General features: G+C 41.6%; 1 protein-coding gene across 20 annotated transcripts in view; it reads right to left on the reverse strand.

The window, feature by feature from the left end:
- ptprdb (protein tyrosine phosphatase receptor type Db) overlaps positions 1-27,619 on the reverse strand; it is a 185,919-nt gene that overhangs the window by 90,544 nt on the left and 67,756 nt on the right. Inside the window, exon 1 of one of the 20 annotated variants that reach the window (XM_074687467.1) lies at positions 23,952-24,087. The exons of the other annotated variants lie outside the window; for them this stretch is intronic. The gene's annotated coding sequence lies outside the window, so the exon portion shown is untranslated. Of the gene's footprint in view, positions 1-23,951; positions 24,088-27,619 lie in introns of those variants that run through there. 20 annotated transcript variants of the gene reach the window in all.

A 27,619-nucleotide genomic window follows, 5' to 3' on the forward strand; every position in this document is an offset into this window, starting at 1 on the left:
ATTACATGTCCTGAACTAGTCCCCAGTGACCCCGTAACTCACTGTGTGAAGCCCTGAGAACAAATGATCAGACAGCAGATTTTTTTTCCAAGAGATGGAGCCCCGAAAACTCTGAGCAGTCATTTGAGTTGGGCTTTCAGGACACTGGCAGAAACAAGAAATCAATAAGACAAAGAGAGAGGAGAGGAAGGGAAAATGTGATTGATTGAGATGAGGATTTAGGCTGTCTGGCTGTACTCAACTTATCACTTCCTCTGGTTCCCAAACACTCTGTCCTCTGCCGTCCCTTCCTTTCCACCTTCATTTATTGCTTCCTCCAGCCTCCCCCGCCCCCACTCTTCCTTTTTTCTTCCTCTTCTCTCCTTGCCAACCTATTTCTCTCACTTTCTGTTTTCGCTGTCTTTCTTCCTATCTCCAAAGGCCCAAACCAGCTATTATTTCTTTTTTGTATTTCCACACTTCTCGCCTGTGTGAGCTGTGGCCAAACCAATATCTTGCTTCTCACAAAAACGGACTGAAATGCCAATCAAATATCCTATTTTGGGGAGTTATTACTTCCCTTGTGCCCAAAATAAGAATCCTACAGCTGCTTCACTTTGGAGATTGTGAGTTCAGCTTCCATTTCCACCCTCCATACATTTTCTAAGTTTGATTTCAGACTTCACTTTGCAGGCATGGCTTTTCTTTTGTTCCCTCCTTTTCATTAATGTTTGAGTAAAAGCTTTTTAGTTGATCTCCCCCAAGAAGAAGTCCTGTCCTTTTCAGCAGCTCCTTGCATGAAAGCAATGTGGTCCCGACACATGAAAAATGAAAATCCTCATTGTTAAGACACTTTTGACTAATGTGCAAACCTTGACAGAGGCAGAATCTGTTCGTCTGCCTCGATGGATGATGTAAAAACGACAGCAAATGTTTTTCTTGGTGTAACAGATGAGGACATCCCCAAGACAACGCATTTCCTTCCTTTTATATCAGCAGATGATAAATAAATGTTTTCTTTCTCAGCCCCCAGAAGTAAAAATGTAAAGTAGTATGTTCTACCAGCTTCAAAAAGAGCTTGTGCACTGTTGCCTCGGGGCAGTCAATTTGATCGCATCAATGGCCGTCAGAGTCGAAAGCCCCAGTGACTCAACTCTCCAATTGTCAGCCCCACAAAAAGTGCAAATCCCTCTCTCTACAGCTTTCCACTTGCCACCATTCATCTCACCTCTCTGAGTGACATTTCTCTGACAGAGAAGCTGAAGTGTTCAAATCACCTGGATCTGTTAATGACTCTATTAGCTGGCAGGCTTTCATCAGCTTTCAGCCAGTGGGCGGTTCCAGTTTTCTACCATTCCGATGATGAAGTGCCCCAAATCACAGCGATGAGAAAGTGTGCACTAAGCAGAGTGCTAAACGTGGCCAATCGAAGGGTTAAGCCAGCTGTGACTAACAGGCGCATGCTGGGCCACTATTGGACCATCTCTGGCAGCCGTCCACACTATGAAGAGAGAGGCAGAGGCAGAGGAGTGGAGAGTGAAGTTGAGTGGATTAGCAGGAGGTGGGGGTGGGGGATGACAACATGTAATTACCTATTTACCCAGCCTTTAGTGGAAACCTCATCGAAGGCTAATTGAGCAGTGCATTAGTGAGAGGGTCGTAAAGATAGCAGCAGGACTGCAGAAGTGAAAGAGGGAAAGAGAGGGGGTAGATGAGATATGAGCACTGGCTGATGGGGCGAGAAGGTTAAAGAAAGGGAGATGGAGACTGGGGATGGTACAGTAAGGATTTAATAAGCAGGAAGGAAAGAAAGAGATGGTAAAGTAATGCGGTCAAGAGTGTGGTGGGTCTCTCTGTAACTGGAGCTCTGATGGAAGCTATTTTAAGGATACTCAGATCTGATTTTTACACTGAAGAAACTACTTGAAAGTGATGAATTATCACCATTAAAAGTTTACTTTAAAGTGAAAACTTGATGGTGTAGCTAAAACTGTTGGATGACGTCCAGATGACTATATCGAGACAGCTGATGATGAAGGAATCAGCAGGATTCTTAAAGCAGACATGTCACAATTTTGCTACTTTTTGCTGATGTCACTTAGAGTAGTGCATAAAAGGGAGCTGTATCTTTTGTGGTACTAAGCTTTGAAGTGCTGTCAAAAAACTGTTTTAAACCTGATTACTTGTTGAATATCAACAACAAAAGCTGGTCAAAATTGATTGCACTTAAAAATTTCATTATTTTGCTTCCTGCATTTGTGACACTAACATCTCTCAATGCACAGCGTTGAAGTTAGCTTGATTTCAAAGTACTTCAGTGGTATTTTCAATCCACTTAACACACAGCACATATTATCTTAGACTTGTCAATTGAGCCATTTGGCAGTTTTTTTAAGTGCAATGTGAAATTCAAAAGTGCAGTTATTTCCTGCATTATTTTCCATCTTAGCAACAGGAAGCAGGAAGACACTGCTGCAACCTATAAACGGAAAACTACAGGGGGGCACTAGGCCATATGTGAAGCAACAAAGTAATTTTTTATTAAAAAGCAGTACATGACATTAATATTCAAACCAATTTCCTAGTTCTATGCAAAAGTGTGCCTGGTCGAGCTTCTGAAAAGTTAATAATGTGCTTGTTTCTGAAAATGCTCATATCTTTACTTTCATTTCTAGAGAAATACTGAAAGTATGGGGCTGTTAACACGACAACGTAAAGTACTGTCGTGTTTTGGCCTCGCGCTCACACAGAAATGGCGTTTTAGCTGACCTGACACTGTTGGCGTGTAAACAGTAAGTTGGCGTATTCAGTGGAAACACTGACCTCAAGCGCAAACAACAGGACAACAGTACCGTTGTTGAGATCGTTACGGACTACCATGTTGTGCTTGTGCTGCTCAATCTGCTGAATCTTTTGACTTTCTTTCAACAAAATGTGCATCTGTTGCACCACTTCTTTACTTAGTATTCGTCAATACACCAGATGATCAGCTCAACTCTACTTTGGTGGAAATCTACCAAAAGCGGTAGTTATAGCGCCAACTACATGCCTGTAGTTGTTATTTTTTCAAACTCAAGACATTCAGTATTGAAATACAGAAAAATAATTTCTTTCGAACTTTAAATGTACAATGCATTTTTAAACATAACCAAGTTGCATTTGATTATTTTAGAGCTACTGTAACAACCTGGTGACAGACACAGAGCTCTGCAGTGCAAATAAATGAAGTGCTACATTTTATTTAAGGAGCTTATATTTCAGATGGAAAATAATAATAATCCTAACTGAATAGCACCTTATCGGCTGTGCATATCGGCAGAAATTTTCATATCTGCCGATACCGATGAACATGTTTTTAAGCTTTTATCAGCCGATACTGATATTGTGCCGATAATATCGTGCATCCCTAGTTGAAACGCACATTTGTACAAGGTGATAAAGTAAAAGAAGTTATCTTGTCATACCTCCAGCTATCCTTAATGTGTGTGCATGTGCGAGTAGAGTGTGTGTGCATTTTGTTTTCCGCTTATAGCCATGATACTTCCTCCCTCCAGCAGCACACACACAGTGCAGTACAGTAGAAAGCCTTTATTTCTGGGGGGAGAGGTGGTACATCGAAGGCAGTCATCTCTGTAATGTGTTTTAGTGCATGGATGGATGGAGGGATGAAGGGAGGGTTAGATCTATGGATGGATGAGCCTGCAGTATGGCTGCAGTGTGACTACTGTGGCCCTGTGACATGCTACACATAGTACTGTGGGAACACATCAGGGGGAACATGTGCAGACTAACACACACACATATACACATACACGTATCTACAGATCTAGCGGGCTGGGTGACCTCCACAAGCAGGTGGAATATGGCAGTAATAATTTACAGGGCCTGAGCGGCACTCACGTCAAATAAAATATAGATTTCCTCCAGAGCAGAAGCAGGCTAACCCTTCAATAACTGGGCCTTTTATGCACACTGTGCTCTGCTTATAACCCATCAACCATGTCCTCTTCTATCAAATACAGGACTATCTAAACTGAGTGTTCAATCCTGGTTGGGTTTTATGTATGTAGCTTTCCTTTCCCTTTCTGTCCTCTACAGAGAACACCTACCTGAGGTCTGAGGCTGAATGCAAGCCAGCATCCATTCACAGAAACGGACACACACATACACACACACATTCAATGCCCCACAATAACCAAGTGAACTTCCTGTTTTTCTCTGAGTCAGAGCAGGAGGAGAATAAGAGGAGCCATGCAGCAGTTCATGAACTGAGCTGCATAAATTCACCAAATTCCTCGGTGCACCACACATCAAGAGATGGCCTTTTTCTTACAAAGAGGGAGAAAAAGCAAGCAATATGAGGACAGAAAGCAGCACTACCTCCAGGTTTTCATCAAAGTGATGTTATAAGGATAAAACAAAATCAAAAAACATCATTGTTTGCTTTCACTCAGTTTAATAAGAGACACAACCGGGGGGAAGGGAACAAACCGACACGTCAACTATAACCTAAAATAATAACAGCAAGGTCAAAGGGGATGGGATGGTTTGCTGTGTCCAAAAATACATTTCTTGATCAATCTTCTCAGATGTCATGTTACAACAATGGACAGAGAGAAGGATGGGGTTACGAAACCTTTTTCCTCAGATTGATTTTGGCCCAGGGAGTAGAGGGAGGACATGAGAGGGACTCAAAATAACATGCAGGGAAATGCAAAGAAGCTAACACTACACACAGAATTTTTGTTTTAAATAGCCTAGATGTTTAATACTAGATAATCTTCTCAAGTATTAAATTAACCATAACTTATTTTATTTTTTTTGCAGTTAGCAACACATTATCTGCCGTTTTTTATCCCACAGCAAAGATTTGCAGCAAGCCATATTTTTTGACGAATAATTGTCAATTTGCAGGTGAACAGAACAAGATGAGATAATAGTTCTGCTATGTCCACAAGAAACCAAAAGTTCCCCGCAGTCACTGTAAGATTTCAGTGTGGGCAGAGAAAAGATGAATACTACATGCATGATGGAAAAAAATAATAATTTGTCTTGAGCCGTGACCGAACTTGTGTCACAAAAAGTCAAGCTCATGTTAAACTTGCCAATTCCTTTGGTTTTATGTTACGATGAATGCAGTGTGTGTGCACAAAAACCTCAAATTTTCCACTGGTGGTTCCTTGAAATGGATATGAAGCTGCATAGTTTAGAAGGTTAAAGTAAAGTATGACAGCTAAAGTGAAGAAAGAGAAGAGAGACAGAGGGGAAGAGAAGATCTCATCCAATCCAACAACTTAAAAAGAGAGACAGAAGAGTGAGGCAGAGAAGAGAGAGCTAAACCCACATCCCCTCTGGCTCAGTAATTAAGACTGGGGACAATAAATATGTAATGGGGGCTTTTTCCACCAAGTGCGGCTGCCTCTTCTGCTTGGAGATGGGACCACAGGGAGGCTGGCCCGGGAAGAACGACTAAGTACATCGGTCATTAAAAATGGATGCAAAGGAACACCGGCCCCGACTGGCCCCTTCCACCAACCACCCAGAATATTGTGATGGTAGTTGCCATGGTTACAAGGTTCCCAAATGGTCCTTGGTTGTCAGGACGAATCAAATCAGACATCCAAGCAAGCAGGGCCCAGCGCTTCCTCCTGTCTTAGGCTGGCTGCCGCTGGGGGCACCAAAAACTCGATGATGTCACGGAGGACAGAAGTTTGGAGCTGCAGTGTGTGTGTGAGTGTGTGTGTGTGTGTAAGAGAGTGCGTGTAAGTGTGTGTGCGTGGTTCAGATGTGAAAGTGTAAAGAGAGAGAAGGAGGCAGAGGGTGTGAGGGAGACAGGCCAGCAGAAGAGATGTAGAGACTGACATGATTTCCCAAAGTGCCCCCCACAAAATTCTGGTTGTTTCAATAAGTGCTCCACCTCGACCGGATCCAGAACTTTATATAACAGCAGGCCTTATTTAAATCTCATCCCTTATTAAATTTAAAAATATGACTTGTGCCCTAAAGATATATCAGTGACGCACGTCATTGCAAATTTGTTGGGAGATGACTTGAAGCGGAAGTGAAATACAGAAATGTTTTCAGAGGGAGCGTATGTGGAGAGAGAAATGTGATTTATAGAAACGAGAATTGTTCTTATAATTTCCTGTGGATAAGCCAGTGAGCCAACTGTGTGTTAGTTTAGCTTAGCTTAGCTTGGTAACAAGACTGGAAATAGAGTATTTGCTTGGCTGGCTCTGGCCAAAGGGGGTAAAGTTTCCTGTCTCTGGATGTGGTATTCTGTTATACATTTTGATTTCATGATAGCAATTTCTACTTCTCAACTGCAATTAACTTCAAACATGGCCTTAGGGTTGGTCCTCCGTTTCAACTCAGTGAATCAGTGATCAAACAAACACTTGATGGTCAGTTTGGAGGTAATCTGGATTTGAATCAGAAACAGTTTGGTCCCAGAGTAGTACTGTCCACTTTAGCAGGCTCGAATTGCACACAACAAAATAGACAATGTGGAGCAGGGGTAGCCAAACAGTCAGAAACCAAGAGCCACAAAAATGACCGTGGTACTACAGAGAGCCACGTCATGTAAGGGGTCTTACAAACACACTTCCTCTCACACATAAATGAAATGAAATAAAATGAAAATGAATACATTTCCAACTTTCAAAGCAAATTTTATTGTGATTGTTAGTGTGTTTAGATTCATACTAGAGAAGAGAAACTAAAACTTAAGTATCAATCTGTAAACCCAAACATTGATCAACAATGATCCCAACGTTGGCATCAGTGTATCAATATTTTAGATTGATTGGCACACCACTACTCTTAACTATACATATATTTTCATGAATGGATTGAAGAGCCGCACGCTGAAAGACAAAGAGCTACATGCGGCTCCCAAGCCGCAGGTTGGCCACCCCTGATGTAGAGAGTAAAAGCAGTGGAATGCAATGAAACATAATGCATGTAGTTTTTGAAAACTTCATTCTTGCTTTTTAGTTTCTTGTTTGGCAAGCTGGTTGTTACTTCTTACCTCTCATCTTATCTTATCTCCAAGAGGCTTACATGATCATATCACTCAGGGTCCAACATAACCCATGGTGTTGTGGACTAGAGGCTGACATTTTTCGGGAATCCCGCAGGACTGGATTCCTGTGGGATTCTGCGGGATGGGAGTCAACTTTACTAGTAATCATGGGATTAGGACAGTACAGGATAAAAAGTAAACAGACGCAGACGGGAGCGGGAACCAATCAGGAAGATTAAATATAATATGTCACATGTACTGCCTTTTTATAGTTTATTTCCAATAAGCCTACACTCTAACACAAGTGAAAAGAACTACACTTCCCAGAAGCCAACAGTAAACTTAAAAAGAATGGTGAGAAAATCAAATTCAATGTATTGCCTAAAAATTAAAAGAGGGGGAAAAATGGGAGCAGGATTCATTTTACCAGGATTGGGATGGGATATGATTTTTTTTTTTTTGACTGTGGGAGTGGGATGGGAAAGTAGTGAAAATCCACTCCTTTGTCACTCTCTACTGTGGACCAAAGCCAGTAACATTTAATTGATGGTCAATTCATATTTTGGGTAGGTGATGAGCAAATGGGAATCTTCTACCTTTCTTGCAGCTAACCAGCGTCTTGGACCTATCTGTGATATAAAGGATGAGGTGTATGTTAACAGGACATACATTTGATAAACTACACTTTAAAGTGATGAAATATACACTGGGAAGACGCAATGTCGCTGTAGACTTTGACTTGAAAATTTGTCTGTCACAGGCCAGTTGTTACCGGGTTGAAGAAGTCAGAGTTTCCAAACCACTGAGATTTTCTGTCGAACCATTCTGATGGAGTGAAAAGTTAAAACTTTCAGTTCACTGATGGCAGTAAAATGGTGTCAGCACCCATGGATGTGCACAAAGAAGAGGAATGAGCTGAAACAGGGTGGATCTCAAACTTCTAAAGGTTTACTCTTGGCTCTTCCACAAATCCTGAGCTTCATCTTGAGGTCTTGCTCACCCTGTCAGGATTCTAATTTGAATAGCTACCTGCTCATTATCAGCTACTCCCCCCATATAATTAAAACAACTGCAATACATATGATGAATGTTTATTTTTAATATATGATGATTAAAAAAACAGGAAGTTAGGGTTGAGCTTTATACAAATGAACCACTTGAAATAAGTATTCAATACTTCAGAAGGCTCCCACAGTCCAAAAACATGCTCACCAGGTTGATTGGTCACACCAAATTGTCCCTAGGTGTGAGTGTGTGCGTGCATGGTTGTCTGTCTATGTGTCAGCCCTGCGATTGACTGGCGACCAGTCCAGGGTGTACCCTGCCTCTCGCCCAATGATTGCTGGGATAGGCTCCAGCCACCCGCGACCCTGTAACAGGATAAGCGGTATAGAAAATGGATGGATGGATGGATACTTCAGAAGGATCTGAAAGTGCACTTTGTCACTTTCCACCTTTGTGAGTATAAAAGAAAATTGCAAGATTGTAACAAGAGGCAGAGTCAGAACAGTTTATAATGTGTGATGCCATGCATGCATACTGTATAGACCATATGTGCATGTGTTCTCTTTAGTGTGTGTGTGCGTCTGTGTGTATGTTAGAAGTGTAGGCCTCAGAGGACAGCAGCCCTGTATGGTGCTGTGCACGTTATAATAGGCAACGACAGCAGTGCAGAGGTTGTCTTACAGTAGAAGAGGCTTAGGGGACCATGGAGAGAATACTGAGGAGTAGAGTGGGTACCAAGGGGACCTTTCTCTATAACACACACATTCACATTCACACTGATATGTGCCAAGCAGTGCACACATTCATAAACAGAGTCATGAAATGAATGCAAAAGCTACTTGTGTGATGATGAGTTGTGACAGATATGTTGCATGCTACCTCGTCGCTGCACGTTAGATGAATGGGAACCACACACATGCTAGAGGAAGATGGATGAGGAGGGGGCGCTGTCTATCAAAACGTGGCCTTGTTTCTATGTGTCACTGATGCTCCTAATGACGTCATCAATCATGACACTGTCCCCATGGCAGGGATTTAGAGGTCAGGGGTCACGGAGAAAGCCTATAGGCTGAATGATATCAGCATTAAAACGCTGCACATGCACAGTAAACACCCTACTGTATACACTATCTCCACAAAAGGTCAAACGGCAGCTTTACTGCTCCGACAGCTTTAGCTGTGGATCCTACATGCAGTGCAGAATTGATTTCAGGGTTAGGTTAAGAAAAAAGCTTTATGCATGCATCCAATAATGATAAAGTGCTGAATCTGATGATAGGTATAATATGATACTTTGATGTGGGCTGCATTTTTCCTGTCAAAGCCCTTTTTTTCCCGGGAAAGAGACGAGGAAAACTTCATAACATGCAGCAGCTGCATCCTGATATTACAGTGTGCTTCACCTCCAGGCTAGAGTCAGCTGTTTGATGTTCCTCTACTCCTGATCACATATATACAGAGGTTCAAAATATACATTTCAGCACAAGTGTCTCTCCAGCCACAGAAACACAGGAGACTGATTATACTGCAATGGCAACGCTTAAAGCCTCTTAAAGCATGACCAGCATATCAGTGTAATCTGTTACATGCATGAGATTAATAGAGCTTCAAATAGAAGCATGGATATGTGTGGAGTATGAGAACAACTTAACTTGGGCAATGCATTACATCAGATCCTACTCATAGGATTTCTTGAATGTGTTACTGGGATTTGACACAAGTTTGCATAATCAGTATTGTCTGTTTGCTTTGGTAATGAATGAAAAAGAAGGTATGTATCTTGCATAGATGAAAAAAGATGATCCTTTACAAACAATGAAGGAATACTAGACAGTATTACATGACTGTCCTTTGGGATGGGACAAAATATCAAGATGGCATGTTGGCCTATTTTGAAATCGAAAAGACAAATGAAAGCTCTTCAGCTCTTCTTGGAGCTGAAGAGAAAATAAAGGTGGTCTACTTGAGAGCTGTACTTACCTGTGATGAGCAGACTTTATGGTGCAAGGAGTCCTATGTGACAGTTACTGCCCTTTTTATCAACACGAGCAGGGAATGCATACCCATGTGCAACAGACTACAAGGATTGCACTTGAGCTTTTACTGGTGCTTAAATGGAAGAAGTATAACTTAAGGCTTCAGAGGACGGGAAGCTGAATGAATAAGGCTGTAATTATTGACACTGCAGTGACTACAGCAGCAGCCATTACAGGTGAACACAAAGACAAGCTTTTCTTGCCTTAAAGTTCAAGCATACAGTGTGAACAGGAAACCATTAAAATGTATATATGTTTCCACATCAAGCTTACAGTTTACAATTTCACTTTGTCCGAAGCGACGTACAACACTGAGCAGTTGCTCAAGGGCACATTGTCAATGCTCAGGATATTATGCTAACACCTCTCCAACTATCAATCAGCCCAATTTCCAATCTTAAGGTCTTTGCACATTGAATCTGTTTTTTTCAACTGCGTTTTTTGGATCTGTAGTCTGAAAAAATGCTTCACCCACAGACGCCTTAAACACTGAATCTGATGCGTTTGTTTTGTATCAATTGTGAAAATTGGCAGTATGAGAAAAATGGAATCATCAAGCGATTGATCCAGAGCAGCGCCTTTCAGTATGTTTTAGGTATGTGCGCGCCTGCACACACAGACACAGGCACAGGCACATATTCACAAGTCTTCATTCATCATCTAAACATCGCCCAAAATGTGTAAAGAAAATATGTCAGAAAATGTGAGAATGTGATTTTGCAAGTAGCCGACAGCGTCTCTAAATAGTCAAACTACCCAGGATTTGAGCTGGGGGTATGCGAATAATATATGTATTGTTGTATCAAGGTGATGCCAAAAATGTCAAAATACAGAAAAAAACTGTTTTTGATTTTGTGTGGACATTTTTTGTCCTTATATCGATTATTGCAGAATCTGTGTTTTATGATGAAAACATTGTTGGCCATGTTTTATATCAAAATGTATTTACTGTCTTGTTTCACAAATATTTTATCACAACACATCACATCATAATGTATCATTCCTTAACATCACAATGTAATGTATTTTAACATAATGTAATGTACGGTACTTCTGTTGTATCACGTTGTATTGTGTTGTATCACAATATATCAAGTAATGTTGTGTGTCATATCAAACCATGAGTCAGCCGTCTGTTCTTCGCCTTAATTAGCTTCAAGCTGATCAGTTCTTGTGAGGTTACCGTTTTGTGATATCATGGACAACTTTTCAAGTGTTATATTGTGATCGTGAGTTATCCTACAATTCCTAATCATTCAGTGTTTGGTTTGTCACAATAATGAATTTGCATATGTGCAACAATTTTTACATTTTTTTCTTTTAGTGCAGCATGTTTACAAAATGTTACAATACCTTAGTTTCTAAAATATTATCTTTCTTCAATCCAAAATATTTCTAAATAGCAGAAGTACTTTGTTTCCCACCAGAAGGTCTCCATCAACCACTTCTTCACACTGTACCTAACCTGCACAGTATTAATCAGACTGAAGCTGGCTGCTAGCCGGTGTAACAATGGTGTGAAAGCACAGTCTGTGTAACCAGAGCTCAATCTAAGAGGTCAGATTTCACCTGTGGATTTGATTTCACTGCATGCATGTGGCAGTCTTTCTTATCCAACAGGATAGAAGTGGCTTATCGTGCATGCTTGCGTCACAATACTTCTTGAATAATCTTGCTTTATAAGCAAGATCACACACTTTACTTTCAACCAATTGAATGAGGCTATCAGTCACAATTAAATGAACTTGAAACTGTGACCAGAAAATGTCTTTACAGTCTTTAAACATCAACAAAATCCACCCCACAATGTGACAAAGCAACTCCTGTTTCTATAGCCAAGGTTTCTGCTTTAAATATCTCATTTGTTCTGTGGGCGCTGGAGTTTGCTGACGGCAGATGATGCTGCATTACTCTGCCACAGCTTTTTAATGGACTTTTATAACAGATTTGTTTGTGTCCATTAATAGAATCGATGGAACATGGACGGTCTCACTTTCATGCTTCAAGATTCTCTGCTTTTCAATCATCACTTTACACGGATCCTTGACTCAAACATTTCAAAGAACCCACCTGAAAGTTTTCAATGCTTCTTATGGACAAGAGTTTGTGGAGAGTCACACAAAGCAGCCAACAGAAGTGTGTTTGATAAAGATATTCTTCAAGTGGGCTGGTTTTCTACACATCATGGTTCCTCTCTACACAGTACTTGACTCATTTCTTCTCCTTCTTTTTGTCCTCCTCAGGAAAATCACAACAATGAAAAATGCTTCTCATAGAATATAATCCAAACCTGCATCAGAGTAACACTGGTATGAAAAAAAAACAAGCCTCATAATCATGAAGGGACATAATGATCTAATCTGTCACTTCCTCAAAGTCTGATAGGGCCATACATCAGCACATGGGGAGTCATCTATCACAGAGCAGCGGCAGGTTATGGCAGTGCGCTGATGGATCGGAGAGCGGAGGATCGAGAGGATGACTAAGTCGCCCTTGTCGGTGTTTTGAAAAGAAGTGAGGGGAAAGGAAAGGGGGGAGAAGAGGGGCAACGACTCTGAAACATGTTCCACACAGATTTGTTTGTCACACTTTGTCATCGAAAGACATAAAGGCAGCAAACAGCCTGGGTGTGTGTGTGTTCATGTAAGTGCATACAGTAGGAAGTGTGTGTGAGTCCACACTTATTAATCACGCTGACTGCTCACGAGGGAATTAATTTAGCTCAAAGGTAAAAGAACCTTAGTGTGAGTGTGTATTATACGTGCATGAGCTCCCATTCGGTCGTATGTATGTGCCAAGGAATCCAAAGCATTTGACCCCAATCTGTGCGTCTGCATTATTTATAGTCTGATGCCAGCATCCTTTGTTTGTTTTTCAGCCCCTTGTCTGAGGAATCGATGTGTGGGAAAAAATGAGAGGAAAAAGAAGAGGAGTCCTTGGTAAAGAGCACCTTTCGGAACAAGCTATTTTCTGTCTCCATGGGTAAACAAGGCGAAACACATCAAAAGCATTAAAGCTAATTGATTGCCCTGGACTTCCCTGTAGTCCTCCCAAAGGAGTTTAAGAAGTTCAGAACATACAGCGAGTATGGAGAGGGGGTCCCCAAGCTGTACACACCAATAAATGTACTTTACAGTCCCTTTTCGTTTATATCTGCGGCACACATTCATACACACACACACTCAAAACAGTCCCCTTCAGTGGGCCTTAGCTGGCGGGGCAACAGTGTGCATCCTCAGAGACCCGCTGGGCCAAATCAATGGCAGCCAGCAGCCTTCCACAATGAACAGCCACCATTTTACTGGCTGCCACCCAGCACAGCAGAGAAGCAGCTAAATAGTCTATGAGGAGGCTCGGCGGCTTACAAAGAGCACACGCCGCAACAGGGAAAAAAAGTATATCACTGTGTTGCAGAGTGTGTTTGTGCAGCCAATTTGTTAGGCAAGCTTTATGTGTGCCGCTAGTGTGGTTGTGTGTACTAGTGTGCATGCACAAGTCTATTGGGGTAAGCAAGCTTATCATAAAAACCCTGCTTCTGTGTGTGTGTGTGTGTGTGTGTGTGTGTGTGTGTGTGTGTGTGTGTGTGTGTGTGTGTGTGTGTGTGTGTGTGTGTGTGTGTGTTGAGAGAGTGAGTGTGTGAGTCGATGCCAATACAGAGGTCGACTGTTGAATTCCAATCAGAGAGATGTAGCTTTTTGCAATCCTCATTCGGATGATTGTTCTCTTTCATGTGCTCGAGCAGGCAGCATACGTTAAGCTCGCCTGCAAATAAACTGTCATCCTCCAACATGCACACACAAACACACAGAAAGCATGACATTATCTGTCATTATGTTCTCTCTCTGGCTCTCTCCCTCCTAGACACACGCTGCTGGCATGGCCGACCAGTTTCTAATCGGTGAATCAGCATATCAGCCAAGAAATGTCAGATTACGTTATAATCCTGTGATTTAGTGCCTTTGACTGTGCACACGTATATGTGTGTGTCATGATTTTGACACCAGCCTATTATGTCTGCCTTAATGGGGAAAAAGTAGACAGTCAAATGCTTGCACACACACACACACACATCCACACACATACTCACAGGGAAACTGAGACAGTTTTGAGGTCAGGAGGTGACCGAGCTGTGCAGAACGAAGGGGATCAATCTGTGCTGTGACTGAATTCTGAACCTCACTGATGTGTCAACTGAGCTGCCCATAAAGAAGAAAAGAAAAAATATACACACCCACAAACACACCCGCACAGAAACAGTACCACAACAACTGAAGGCTCATTAAAAAAGTATAATTAAGTTATTTGATGACCAGAAGCTGCTTAATAAGCTTTCTGTGTGTCTCATAAAATGTTGAACATAAAAGCAGGAATTTGTTATTAAACTATAATGAAGTGTTCTTGTGTTCAGAAGTTTAAAAGCACCACAAAGAGTTTGAGGAAGCTGTTATATGTCTTTCTTTTTCTCCTTCTGCATTCTTTTGTTTTTAGTCATTTCGTGTCCATCTAAGTCACTTTGCGACAATGTCACTTTAGTAACTATATGTTCCAGTTGAAAAAAACGTAGTGTTGTAGTCAATAATACATGTTGTGAATTTTATGTTATCTTAATTATTTATATGAAATTTTAAAGGTAGGGTTTGCAGGATTCTTCCTAAAAAATAGAATGTCAACTACAGGATTAATCCTGCTAAATCGCCTCTTGCAAGCCCTTATGCATGCGTGTGTCAGTGTCTGTGTCTGCCTCAGCCCCTTCCTCAGCCTGTATGTTGATGTTTTGGTTGTTTTGTGACGTTTCTGGTTGGAGATTGGATGTGGTAACCTCAGCCAATCAAGGTGTGCTATGTGCTCAAGTGACTTTACGTGTTGATCATAACAAGTGGAATAAGCTATTCCGAGTGGCTAAAATAGTGGACGTAGCATGGAGAACGAAAAACACAACCAAAGTGAAACAGAAGCCAAACAGATAAAGCTTTTCTCGACTTTTAACTGTTTTGAGACACATGGAGGGCAGCTTGAGACACAGAGTAATGTGAGTTGTCTTTCTGTTTCCTAGATATGTGTCAAATACACGTGATTAAAAGAGTAAGTCTGGTACCAACCAACAACAGAACCAGTATCGTAACCAGGCTGTATGTACGTGATTAGCTAACATGTTAAGTCAGATGCACAGATCTTGAGTCTTTTCCATGAAAAAACGCGATGCTACAAGTGGTTGCCTGGCTAGTGACTGTGTTCACGAAGCTTTGGTCAGAGACAGTGGGTGTAGCTGCCGCTGGCACTGAGCCAAGGAGGAGGAGCCCAGTTTAAAATGTGTTTGCTAACAAGTAACAAAAATTCCTGAAGACCCTACCTTTAAGCTATTAATGTTACATTTCAGTAACTCAATGTTGCATTCAAGCAACTTAATTTAACACCAATTCATTATACACCTATTATTTCAGTTCCTTCATGTCATTTTAACACATTAAGGTCATCGTACGATACAGTTTGATGGTCTTAAGGGCCTTTATGTGGAATTTAAGTCACTATATCATACATAATAGTTACTCTTTAATACTTTAAGTCACTTAAGCAGACTTTAAAGGTGGGACATTGTGCTTTTAGGCCCCTTACACCAGCCTTTGTCTGAAAAGTTGCTATTTCTTTAAGGCTCCACAAACCCCCTTTCCTCTGATTGGCCAGCCCATTCAGACATTGGTGTTTGAAGCCTGCATTAAGGTTACTCTAGACACTTTTGTGTTGCACTGTAATGTCTTTTAATCAGAATTAAGTTACCTCATATTACATTTAAAAACTTTGGAGTTGTATTTTGTGACTTTATAATACCCCCTGGTCCCTTTGTGCGGCTTCGTTTTCATAACTTTTTGGTATCTTTGAATCACAGTTCAATATTTTTGCAACACTGGTGTCACTTAAATTGCATTTATGTCACTTCATGTTAGATTTTAGTCACTTTATATTACATTTTATAAATGTCTTTAATTAAGTTTCAGTCACTTTAACTTTCATTTGAAATAATATTTCATTTCGTCTCCTTAGAGGACTCTATGCGTTACATAAATGATATCATGAAGATCTTTTCCTCTGCCAGCTGCACATTGTCTCTGTATTTAAACCAGTTAACTCTTAATCCTCCCTTTGCCAATATAAAGTATTTCTATTTACCACAGCTTATTAAAGAGACAATTACAATGAATAATGTAATGTTTCTCAAAAACAGATTCCTGTTTTCTTTCTTTTATTCCACAAATGTTCAGTTTAATTCAACAAAAACCCACAAGATGAATTCAATGAATGTGTAAAAGTCCTTGGAAGTAATACCAGATTCAGGTTTATTTGTTGGGAGATGGAAACTGCTTTTTTATTAGTTTCTTAGTCCTTGGTTTGTGTTGACGTGCTACATGGATGGCACAGGACACTGAGGACTATCGACTCTGTTAAACTGTAAACTGCATACCTTAGCCTGAAGTCAAAAACAAGGCTCCATTGAAAAATGCTCCCCACTTTATCGACGTTCAAGCCGAGACAGAAGCGGAGCCTGGTCTGTAACTCTAGAAGACAACCTTGTTATTTTCAATAAACCTATTACAGGAGCTTTTTATGAAAGGCACGGGGGAGGCCGGGGGAGTCAGTTAGGTGTCTCTTTGCTTTGGCCGGGAGATTCAGAGGATGCAGGGGAAAAATGATGCCAATCTCTAAACCAGGGGGATGTATTAAATGACCGACCTAATTTAATATTGCAGTATAGAGAGACCTGCTAAGGCACTTCCTGCGTCTAAAGGCCGTCCTGGAATGGAGGAGTTGGGGGTATTGCTGCGTAAGGGGTTTGGGATACATTAGAGAAAGGAAGTGATTTTATGGTGCGTGTTTACAAGGTGAATGATGGGTGCAGTATAACTATGCAAAGACAGTATGTTTCATCTAATGCTTCGGTAGCTCTCTTGATATTTGTGTATGTTAAGAGTTAGTCTGATACCAGAGAGTGTAATGTTAGTCAAAGCTAACTTAATGTGGAGGATCTTTGCTTTTCATCCAACATGCACATCTTTTTATGAATCATAGTGAAACTTGAGACCTGTGTTGTGTCTTCCAGTTCTGAAGTTCTGGTTTAGGAATCAGCATCATGGAGGAAAACTGATACTAGAACCATCTTAATCTCTATGACAGGAAAGTTTCTCAGCAAAGACAGATAGATCGGACCTGTTTGACAAACATTTACAAAATGTGCTGCTTACACACACACTCACACACAATCTCTCTCTCTCTCTCACGCTGACACATAATCAAACCCAGGAAACACACACACACACATTAAATCCGGCAGAAACAGCAGGATATTTCAGGTCAGGTTTGTAAATTTGCATTCATGCCTGCAGCATTCTGTCTCCATGAGGGCAGAACATGTCCAGTAATTTCAAATGCTCGGTGTTGGTAAAAGAACCGTAATGTTTCATTCACACACAAACACACAAAAACACACGTCAAAAATGGTCTTACGCAGGTATACGCACTCTCACATAACCCACATGACTGACCCATGTGGTGGACAGTCTCTACAGTGAGTGTTCCTCAAAGAAAGAACATACATTATCGAGACTGAAGTGAAGAAAATCATGTGTACACATATCTCACACTCACACTCACACACACACACACACACACACACCATTTAATCCCAGGTGCCTTAGGGAGTCTAAGGAAAATGGGAAGGCAGAACATAATTCCTTTACATGAACAACAAGAAATGGGATTTGTGTTGCACTCTTAGCCCCCCGGAGAGAAACAGACAGACAGATAGAGACAGACAGAGTGGACAAATGACAACATCAGGATGAAATGAAGTGACAAAAGAGAAAAAAAATCTCAGCTCAACACTCTTATCCTGATTCAATTGGCCAAAACAAACAAAAAGACAATCAAAGTCATTAATTACAAATCTTCAGACAAACAGAGTCGAAGGCTAATCCGAGACAGGCAGAGAAATGAGCAGCTAACAGAGAGGGGCTAATAGAATTAATGTGCAGCGGGTGATTGGTGGGAGCCATTTTGGGGCGTCCAGTTGCTGCTTGGCTGTGCTGTTTGTGAATGGAGAGACTGAGCCAAGGGTTGAAGCTGTGCCATGGCAGGGACAGAGGAGGTAAAGACTCCCACAGGGGATCCAGGGCAAACACTCTCGGCTCACATAATGAACTGGAAAATTCTTCGCTTTGGCCTCAAGTATCAGTCTATGAAATGTTAGTGTAAATGTCTGTTTTGCTACTCTGTCGTTGATTGATATAGCACAACAGTGCTTCACAAAGTGATCACATGAAAGGCTTTTACATCTGCCGCTTTTAACACTTGGAGGTAGGGAGCTGTTTCCAAGCTGAAAAATCCTCTGGCTCATATGAGTGACAAAGCAAATGCTGGAAGAGTTGACATAAGCGGTGATGGCTAACCCGTGAAGAAATGAGCGCCACCTTCTGCTCTTCAGAAGTAAATCCAAAGAAAATAGCAGCTCACAGTGTTTGACTGACGTGAAATCTCTGGGAAAATACCACAGCAGTGAACGCTTAGCGCTGAAGATGCTGCCAAAAGCAAGACAGGAACAAAAAACAAAGATCTGGGTGGCTGCCACTGAAATGATACATATTCTCTCGCTTCAAAACTAAAAGTGTACGTCTGGGAGGCCCATCTCTTGGCGGTGGGAAGACAAAGCCATGATCACAAGTTCTGCAGACATCAACTGAGTTTTAGGGCTGTGTGGATGGGGCAGTGATTAAAGGAGGAAGTAATAAGATGTAATGCAAACACATGTCACGCAGGCGCCACTGTATAGAGAAGATGAGAGAGGGCAAAGCTAAAAGCAAAGGAAATTAAAAGGAATACATTATTAAACAAATAAATTACTTCAGAGAATGGAGAGGACAGAGCGGGGGCCATTGGTGAGCAGCTGTAAACAGCAGCAAATCCTCTGGTGGAGAGAAAAGAAGTGATGTGGAGGTCCTGCAGCCGTGCCACTAAGCCCCCGCTGCAGATTAAAGTGTAGAGTAGTAAGGAGGGGTAAGAGCAGGAGGAGAGACAGATAGAAAGAGGGAGAGGAAGAAAGAGCAGGAGAACAAACTGCAGAGGGAAAATAAGGCTTTGTGGTCTGGCACCAGTTTGCAATGTCAAACCATCATGCGTGCCGAGGGGATGGAAGACGGGGAGATGACGGGGGGAAAGAAAACATTCAGAGGGATAGAGTGGGAAAAAAAGGGGAACGCAGAACACGTTTGGATCAAATTGTGTGTGTGTTTGTCAGTGTGTGCATTTGAGTGGTTGGAAAATGGGATTGTTGTGGTTGTTTCAGGCTCCTTCAGGGTGTCTCCCTCTGATTGCACCACGAGGGTGGAGGAGGGGGGCAGTGAGGGGGATCACCCCGGCCACAAACTTGGTCTCCTCCACTTTCTCTCTCTTTAACATTCCTCCTTTTAATCTTTAATTCCTCTACTTTTTGTTTGTCATTCCTCATATCTCATGCTTGTTCCCCGGAAACACAAACAGGCATTAAGAATGCACAGTTCATGTAACAACGAGGGAAATCTGATGCCACTGAGCCTCTGTTAGGGAAGCAGAAACGTCCGTGAGCAAAAATGTTTGCCAGACCAACACTTGAAAAACACAAAAAAAAGAAAAGAAAGAAAAAAATGACGCAATCTTGTGCTTTGAGAAGGAATGACAGAGCAAGGGAGGAAGAAAGAAAAAAGGAAGGAGGGAGAAGGAGGGGAGACACACAGAGAACAAAACCGGCCTGAGTGTCGAACAGCTGAAGTGTGGAAAGTCTTAAGTTAAATTTTTAATATCTCACCATATGCTCCTCTCCACAGGTGAAGACATCTTGCCTATTAATTACTGATTCACAGCTTGTATGTGGGCGTGATTGTGTGATGGATGGATGAAAGCAGGAAACAAAAAGGCAAGCGAGGGATGAGAGACAAAGGGAGGAAAAAAACAGCGACAGAGGAAGTGAAAGCATCAGGATAAAGGTGTAACATGAACAAATAGATCAAACATAGAGAAGACAGATCAAACAGTGAGATGGCAGAGACACATACTATTGATTCGACTGCTGAAGAAGTATGTGAAAAGTGAGAGCAGTGAGGGTGATCCAGGAGTCAGACAGAGAGAAAGACGACAGACAGATGATATGGAGAGCTGGGATGGATTGGAAGCTGTCCCCTCCTCTCCGCTCTGACTGCCAGGTAAATCAATAGCATGGCTGTTGGTTCACCTCCACCTCCACTCCTCTTTTTCTCTTAGCTCCACATCCTTTTACTTTAGGAAGAAGCAACGCAGCTGGATGCTGGCTAACTGTAGCCGACACAGGACGCCCCTTTCTGCCCACTCCTGCTGTTTTCACCACAAGGCTGTCGCTCAAAATAGCCTCTTTGAAAGCCTTTACATATGCAGTTTGATCCTTGAGAAAGAAATGTATGCTTATTTATCAAATCCGCTGCGTGGTAAGGCTGGAACATCCAGGCAAAAGGAGCTTTTTCAACACCAAACCTCTTTTTCCTGTTCTGTATAATCTGCCTTTTTTCTGAGTCAATTTTTTTCCCAACAGTTGACCCAAGCAGCGATCCGACTCTGTTGACCTGCTCATGTCTTCCAAGTTTAGACTGCATAGGCCTGGTCTGTGGGAACCAAACACACAGTCACTATAATTACCGTTCAAACCCATAACATCCCTGACCTTAACATCACCTCCCCTAACCTGACCCAACCCTCGGGGGAATGACACGGACATTTACGACATATACACGCATACAAGTGCAGGCACAGCGCTATGTATCTGTGCTACACAAAAATGCGCTGACAAATGTGGAATACACACACACACACGCTAACACACACACACACAGCTGGCTCTGCAGACACTGGCATCCATCACATCTTGTGAAACTTAATCTCTCTAAGAGGAGGAACAGCTGCAATGGCACGCATGCACACACACACACACACACACACACACACACACACACACACACACACACACACACACACACACACACACACACACACACACACACACACACACAGTGGTAGATCAGCTGGGGTAAAGCACTTGTTCATCCACAGACTGGCATGTGACAAGGCCCCTCTGACCTCGAAGTAGCAGGCAACAGCTATAAAACAGGTTGTAGTCCACTTGCCTCATGCCCTCAAACTACCTACAGAGAGCAGCAGCAGAACTAGATCTTGCCAGGAGAATTTGAGAAACAAAACACATCAGAGATTAATGTTTACCCTCAAAGAAGTTGCTTATTGTTGTTAATGACCTCAAAGTTTGCACTCTGGTTCTTGGGGTTTGGGGACAGCTCAATATGACAGAAATGGTATGAAAGGAAATATTAGTGCTTTTAAACCTGTGATTTCCTCAAAATGTAGCACTGAAACTGGCAACATCTTCATACATATCTTTCCAGGACAGAGGTCTACAGTGAGGTTACTCCAACAACATTGCTCTTTCTTTCTTGGAGACCTATACAGCGCTTGCCTCCTATACGTATAATTCATCAAATCACGGTGCAGCTCATCAGTCACATGTCTGTCATGACAACACAGACTTGTTTGAGATTGCACATAGGTCTTAAAGCTCTCATAAGCTTAAAAAAGGAAAGACTCTGATTAGCTGATGAACTTTCTCTGCATAAACTTTTACTGGCCCTGGGCGATGTCAGGCTCTGTTGTACTGCCTTCTACTTGTTTCACAACAATGACAATAAAGATCCATTCTATGGTTACATTAGAACCTGTTAAACATTTCCTGTAAAGAGTTTGTTGATGTTAATAAGACAGACTTACGTTTATAATAATAATCAGCGAAAGACTAAAAGTGCATACACTGTAACTTTTGAACCTAAAGAAACATCTGTTCTTATTTTGCGTTTCAAATATTTATACATTTCTCTTGTGGTCTGTCAGCAATCAATGACAATTATTAGGAAGCATGTCTGCTAATCACTGATACATTGGATTATGTGGTAAATTTCCGAACACTAATGATATTTATCTAAGCAGCTGCTGAATTGCAGAATTCATATCTAAAAACCAGTAAGTCTCTGTTTCAGATTTGATTTGCAGTCATTTCAGATATTAAAAAGGGAAATCATCTGAGCCATTTTTAGGAGACTGCCTGCAGAGTTTGCAGACATTATTTGTTTGTCTTTTCATGGGCCTCACAAGTGCACACATGAGGTAATGCTGATTATTTCAAAACACTATTAATCTGCCTGATAATTTACCCCAACTGATCCACTGGTCCGTCTACATTTGGTTGTCAAAAATCAGTATAAGCATTGGCGGCTTCTTCCAAAGGGGGAGGCAGATTTGATGTAAACTGAATGTTCACCACAGCCAAGAAATGATCAATGGTTGGGTTATTGGAATACATCAAGCAGATCTACTCTTTAAAAGTGGCATATGGCTCCTTTTATACAGTTTTCTATACAACTGAATGAAAAAAGGCACTTAAGCGGAGATACTGTATTAATGTACTGTACATGAAAAGGTATACTTATGTAAAACAGCTCTCATTATTCACTTCCACACGCATAAATGTATATATATATGTGTGAGTGTGTGTGTGTGTATGAATTTGTGTGCAGCTCTGAGTGTGTGTCAGTGTGTGTTTGAGTGTCTGACATCCTTAAACCTAATTGCTGTAAAAGTACTTGCATGATTGATTTGTAAGCTAGCGAGGTCTGTAATGCTGCCATAGACAGTGTTTGAGCAAGACTGCTGACTGCTGCCCAGCACACACACTCACACACACATACACACACTCACAGCCATCAGCACATTACAGCACATTACAGTCATTGAGTTTTGGCAGCAGCGTAAAGAGGAATATAAATGTCATGTATCACAGTCGCAGCAAAGCTGTCAAATACAATCTTTGTTCATCTCACAGGTGGACGAGGAAGATCAAGACTGCTAAATTCAGAGCGAACACTTCATGGAAATCTTATATAATAAAATATAATCAGAATTTCTATTTCCAATATCCTGTATGAAACATGTCTAAAAGGATTTGATACAGGCAAGGGCAGGGAAATCCACAGACAGGAATCCAGCCATATAATCCACTGTGGCCTATTTGAGTCTAAAGTGTTCATGCAGTTTTGCATAAATTTGCAGACAGCCCCCTCACTCAGTGCCATTAACAAACCCTACAGCTCTGTGTCTGCACACACCATCATATGTCCATCCTGTTTGCTCTGTGCGTGTGTTGTTTGCTGGTGGCATCGCCTCAGTCGTGAGGAAACACCTCTGAGCATGTTTTGGGGGGGAGCACCAAACCTCCCAGAGAAAACCAAGCCCTCCTTAGTCTCTCATCAGCGTTAAAGAAGCTCATTTTCAGTGCTGCCTCATTGCAAAGGAAATGTAATAATGTCACAGTACATTTGGCAGGGTTGCAGTGAAATAACCGGCACAAAACTGTTCTCACTGTATTCTCATATTACTGTGGCACCAAGGGAAATAAAGACTACTACTGGATGACAGTCCTAATGCAAGCTCAAATAGCAATATCTCAAGGAATGCATGGAAAATTATTAATAATTTGTCTTAATTCAGATTAACATGAACTCAGTATTGACTTGTCCTCTACGTTATGGAGTATTACAGAGACCGGCCACCTGAAACACCAATAAAACAAGCAACTGTCCGCGCTAAAGGCAGACATTTACTGTCACTTATGATTTAATACCAGAGGGCTAATACCTGATAACACACACACACATGAATGCATACACACACATCCCATCTGACCGAATAAGCGCAGATGTGAAGACTCTTTGCACGCTAATCTACAGAAGTTAACGCTCCGCTATGCATGATAGGAATAACAGAAACTCTATGAACAGAAAGAGGCACGCGCTCACCATATCAGCATCCCGCCGCGCGCCGCCGTTGGAAAAACTCGCAATGTGGACAGATTCAAGCTCTCCGTCCGTCCGTCGTCTGACCGTGTAACATCCACCGTGGCTGCAGCCGCTCTGCCCAAATAATCCAGCACCGTGCGTCTGTTTCCCTCCCTCTCCCTCCCTCTCTGACTCCCTCCTTTCTCTCCCTCACGCTCCCTCTCCCTCGCTCAGTCGCGCTTTCGCTCCAATAATTTCCCAACCCGGTGAGCCTATGAGTCGGTAAGGTAGCCGCTAAATCCCCCCGGTGTGGTGGCTGGAGTGAAGTTGGCAGCAGATTTAAAGCTGCCGATGCCGCCAGTAATCCACGCGAGGTAATATTGGGGGGAGGGGGGTCCTCAATGTTGTGTGTGTATGTCGACTAATGTCTCTTTCTGTGTGTTTGTGTGTGTGTGTATGTGTTTGGAGCGGTCTTGATTCGGTCACAATCCCCCAATAACCTCCAGTATCACTCCCTCCCCCGGTAAGAGACGAAATAGTCTCGGCGAATGGATCAATAAATGCATATCATGTGAACTTCAGTCATCACGTCACGTGGGTATCCGGTTTTTAATATTTTATGAAACTAATCGTTAGACTATGCACTGAACTTGATTTCGTTTTGAGAACAGTGACGAAGAAAAGTGCATCACGACGATAAGGCTTGAGTTAAAAGGTTCAAAAAGTTTTCTTTCTTTCTCAACTATCTTGAAGAAATCTATTTTTTTCTGCAGACTTTAAAAGCTGTCTGGGATAATGTCACTTTTTGGAGATTAGGGGGTAAATCAGAGGCACCATTTATCCCCTGGAGACAAGCTGAGAGGATCTTATCTCTTTTTTGAGGAGCAGCTTTTTGATAAACCAAGTTATTCACCTTAACATTTCATTTTACGACCACTTTCCAAAAAGTGGTCGTAAAGGGACCCATTTTCAGAGATCCACTAAAAAAGAAGTATTTTACCACAGTTGTGCAAAAGAGATGTACGGATTAAGGGAGTTTGGCATTTTAATCTGAAAAGTTTCTCCTTTCGCTACAGTGCTCACAGTTGTATGATGAATCTAAAATAAAATCATGAAATCTTCCCAGATGGGACTAATGCTTGAAGCGCTTAGGGCGCACAACGTGATTATAACCCTACCAGTAAGTAAGCATGTGAGTGGTTTAGCTCTGAGTGTATTTGTACTTTATGTTTGATTTGTGCAAAAATGTATGCCCCTGTATGGGATGTAAAAATCTTTTAGTTTGCTGGCAAAGACCCAGGCAGTCTGCATAGGATAGAGAGGCTCTAACATACATGTTCAGCAGAACACAAGCTTAAACCTCATGAACACAAACACACAGGCGTGCACACTTATCGAGGTGAGCTGACCTAGAACGCTGAGCACAATCAGCCATGCAGCAGATTCCCATCAGCCCAATGTTAATGACACAGAGTAGCTAAGCATGTCTATGTTGCGGAAACTTCTCAGCTCATGGGGTGTGCATGGAAACACACACACATGCACTGCAGACAGATGTTTATTGTACACACACAAAAGATGAAGCAGCCACACTCAGACACTCAAAAGATAATGACTCACGTAAGAAAGAAGGAGTTCACTTTCAGGATAACTTCATAAGGCCAAAATGAAATCTAAGTAATGGTCACTACACACACATTTATACACAAGCCCTCACACTTAAACTCAATGCCCATGCACTGAGCTAAAGCATTGTTTTCTGTTTTCGCTCAGCTGAGCTTGTTTTTCTACTAAAAAGTTACAAATGCTACACTGCAACTGTGTTATTTCTGTGATGTTGCAGCAGTTGTTAGCACCCTCTCCCTGTCAACACACATCTACACACACGACCAAGCAGCTCCACTGATAAATATGTATAGATATGTGGGTTCAATATTCGATGTGCGTGTGCATGCATGGATGCTTCCTGCATGTAAAAAACACACAGCTGTCCTCACACACTCCCTGCAGGCATACAGCACTCCCTGCCTCCGACTAATTTATCCGTTTTCAATGTTTTTTAATCCATGCATCAACTCTGCTCCATGCATCCACAGTCACTACCACATGAGTGCTCTGTAAAGCATACATCATGACATAAACCGAAGTAAGGGATGAGTGTAAACTGCATCTTCGCTTAAATGGAAATATCTGCTACAACAGGGTTAACACCTAATATAATTAGAAACTCTAGGCTTTACACTGAGGCATGGGTTTATATATTTGATTCCTTTGGAAAATATCTTCCCTAAAAAAATTAAAACTTATTTGTTGTCTTAATCCTGTGAGCAATCACAAATAATAGATCTTAATGGCTAACCACCACACATTTTGGGGATTTGATAACACCCCTTGAATGAGTCTGACTGATAAAAAGTATAAAACATTTGTCCACACTTTTGAGGATCTGAAATTGCTCCTTTTATCCAACAGGATTGTTAAAGACAGAATCAAAAGATGATCATAACTGAACTGTGATGCAAGCAATGAGATTAACAGATTTCCTTGAAAAATGAAGAAAATTAAATTAGAGACCCAGCCTGAGATGTTAACTTAGACCTTTTGATGGCACAGGCAAATGTATTTTTGAACATTTATGGTGTGTCCGTTAACCAAATTAAAAGTAATCAAATCAAACATTGTCAGTTGACTTTTGGTATTGAATACTCTTAAACCTTTGCTGGATATAGCACTGTTGACATAAAGCTGATTTTGTGATAAAGAACAAGTAACACAAACAAAGGCTCCATGATAATTGGGTACACTACCTATTTTAGCATTGGTGTTAATTTGGACTCAGTATTTTGAAGTTAATTTCAGCTCCAAGTGGTCACTTAAGGAACTGCAATTTAATGCATTTTTTACAGGATTAGGGGATACAAATTTTCAAACCTGCAGCTAAATGTTTATGTTGTAAGTAAAAAGCATAGGTATTATAATTTAAAGAATTAAGAACACCTTGAAAACAGACAAAGCCTTTAGGTTGGAGTGTTACTTCAGCATGAATGTGCTGGCAAAATTCAACTGGAGACTACATTTTGTACCATTTCCTTGATTCCTATAACTTGGATAGGAATAGTTTGTTTCATCACTCCGATAAGGTGATCATATCCTTTTTTAATCTGCATTTTCCATCCAAAAATGAATACGTTGAATATTTCACTTAAGCCACGTTTCCACCAAGCAGACCGGTTGGGTTCGACTTGGTACAGCGCGCTTTTTGCGGCATTTCCACTGACTTATCCCGGAACAGATCCCTAAAAACCGAGACGAGCCGGCCAACTTTTTTGGGACCCTTCTGTAGGGGTGCCAGACTGAACCAATCTGCTCTCGGAAGGTGGAGCAACACACTGCAGAATGTTGATTGGTCAAAAGAATTGTCACTTACCTCGACAGCGGCTGCATTTCTCCTGAGGGTACACAGACATCTCTGAAACAAAGCTTGATTGCACTTTGTAACAAAGAGATGCCAATCACAGAGAGGATGAAATGCTGCATGTCTTCCATCTGTGCTCTTTGTTTACTGTGTCGCGTTTTTCGTCTTTGTTGGATTTACTAGCGGGGTAAGCTGCTGTGGCGTCACGCTATTGGTTAACAACTGCGGCTTCCGGCATCTGGCTTAAACGCCGCCTACCACGAGAGGGTACAGT

The sequence above is a fragment of the Halichoeres trimaculatus genome, unplaced genomic scaffold (genome assembly GCF_033239565.1).
Source record: "Halichoeres trimaculatus isolate MK-OKI-2021-1 unplaced genomic scaffold, fHalTri1.1 fHalTri1_scaffold_2, whole genome shotgun sequence".
Classification (NCBI taxonomy): Eukaryota; Metazoa; Chordata; class Actinopteri; order Labriformes; family Labridae; genus Halichoeres; species Halichoeres trimaculatus.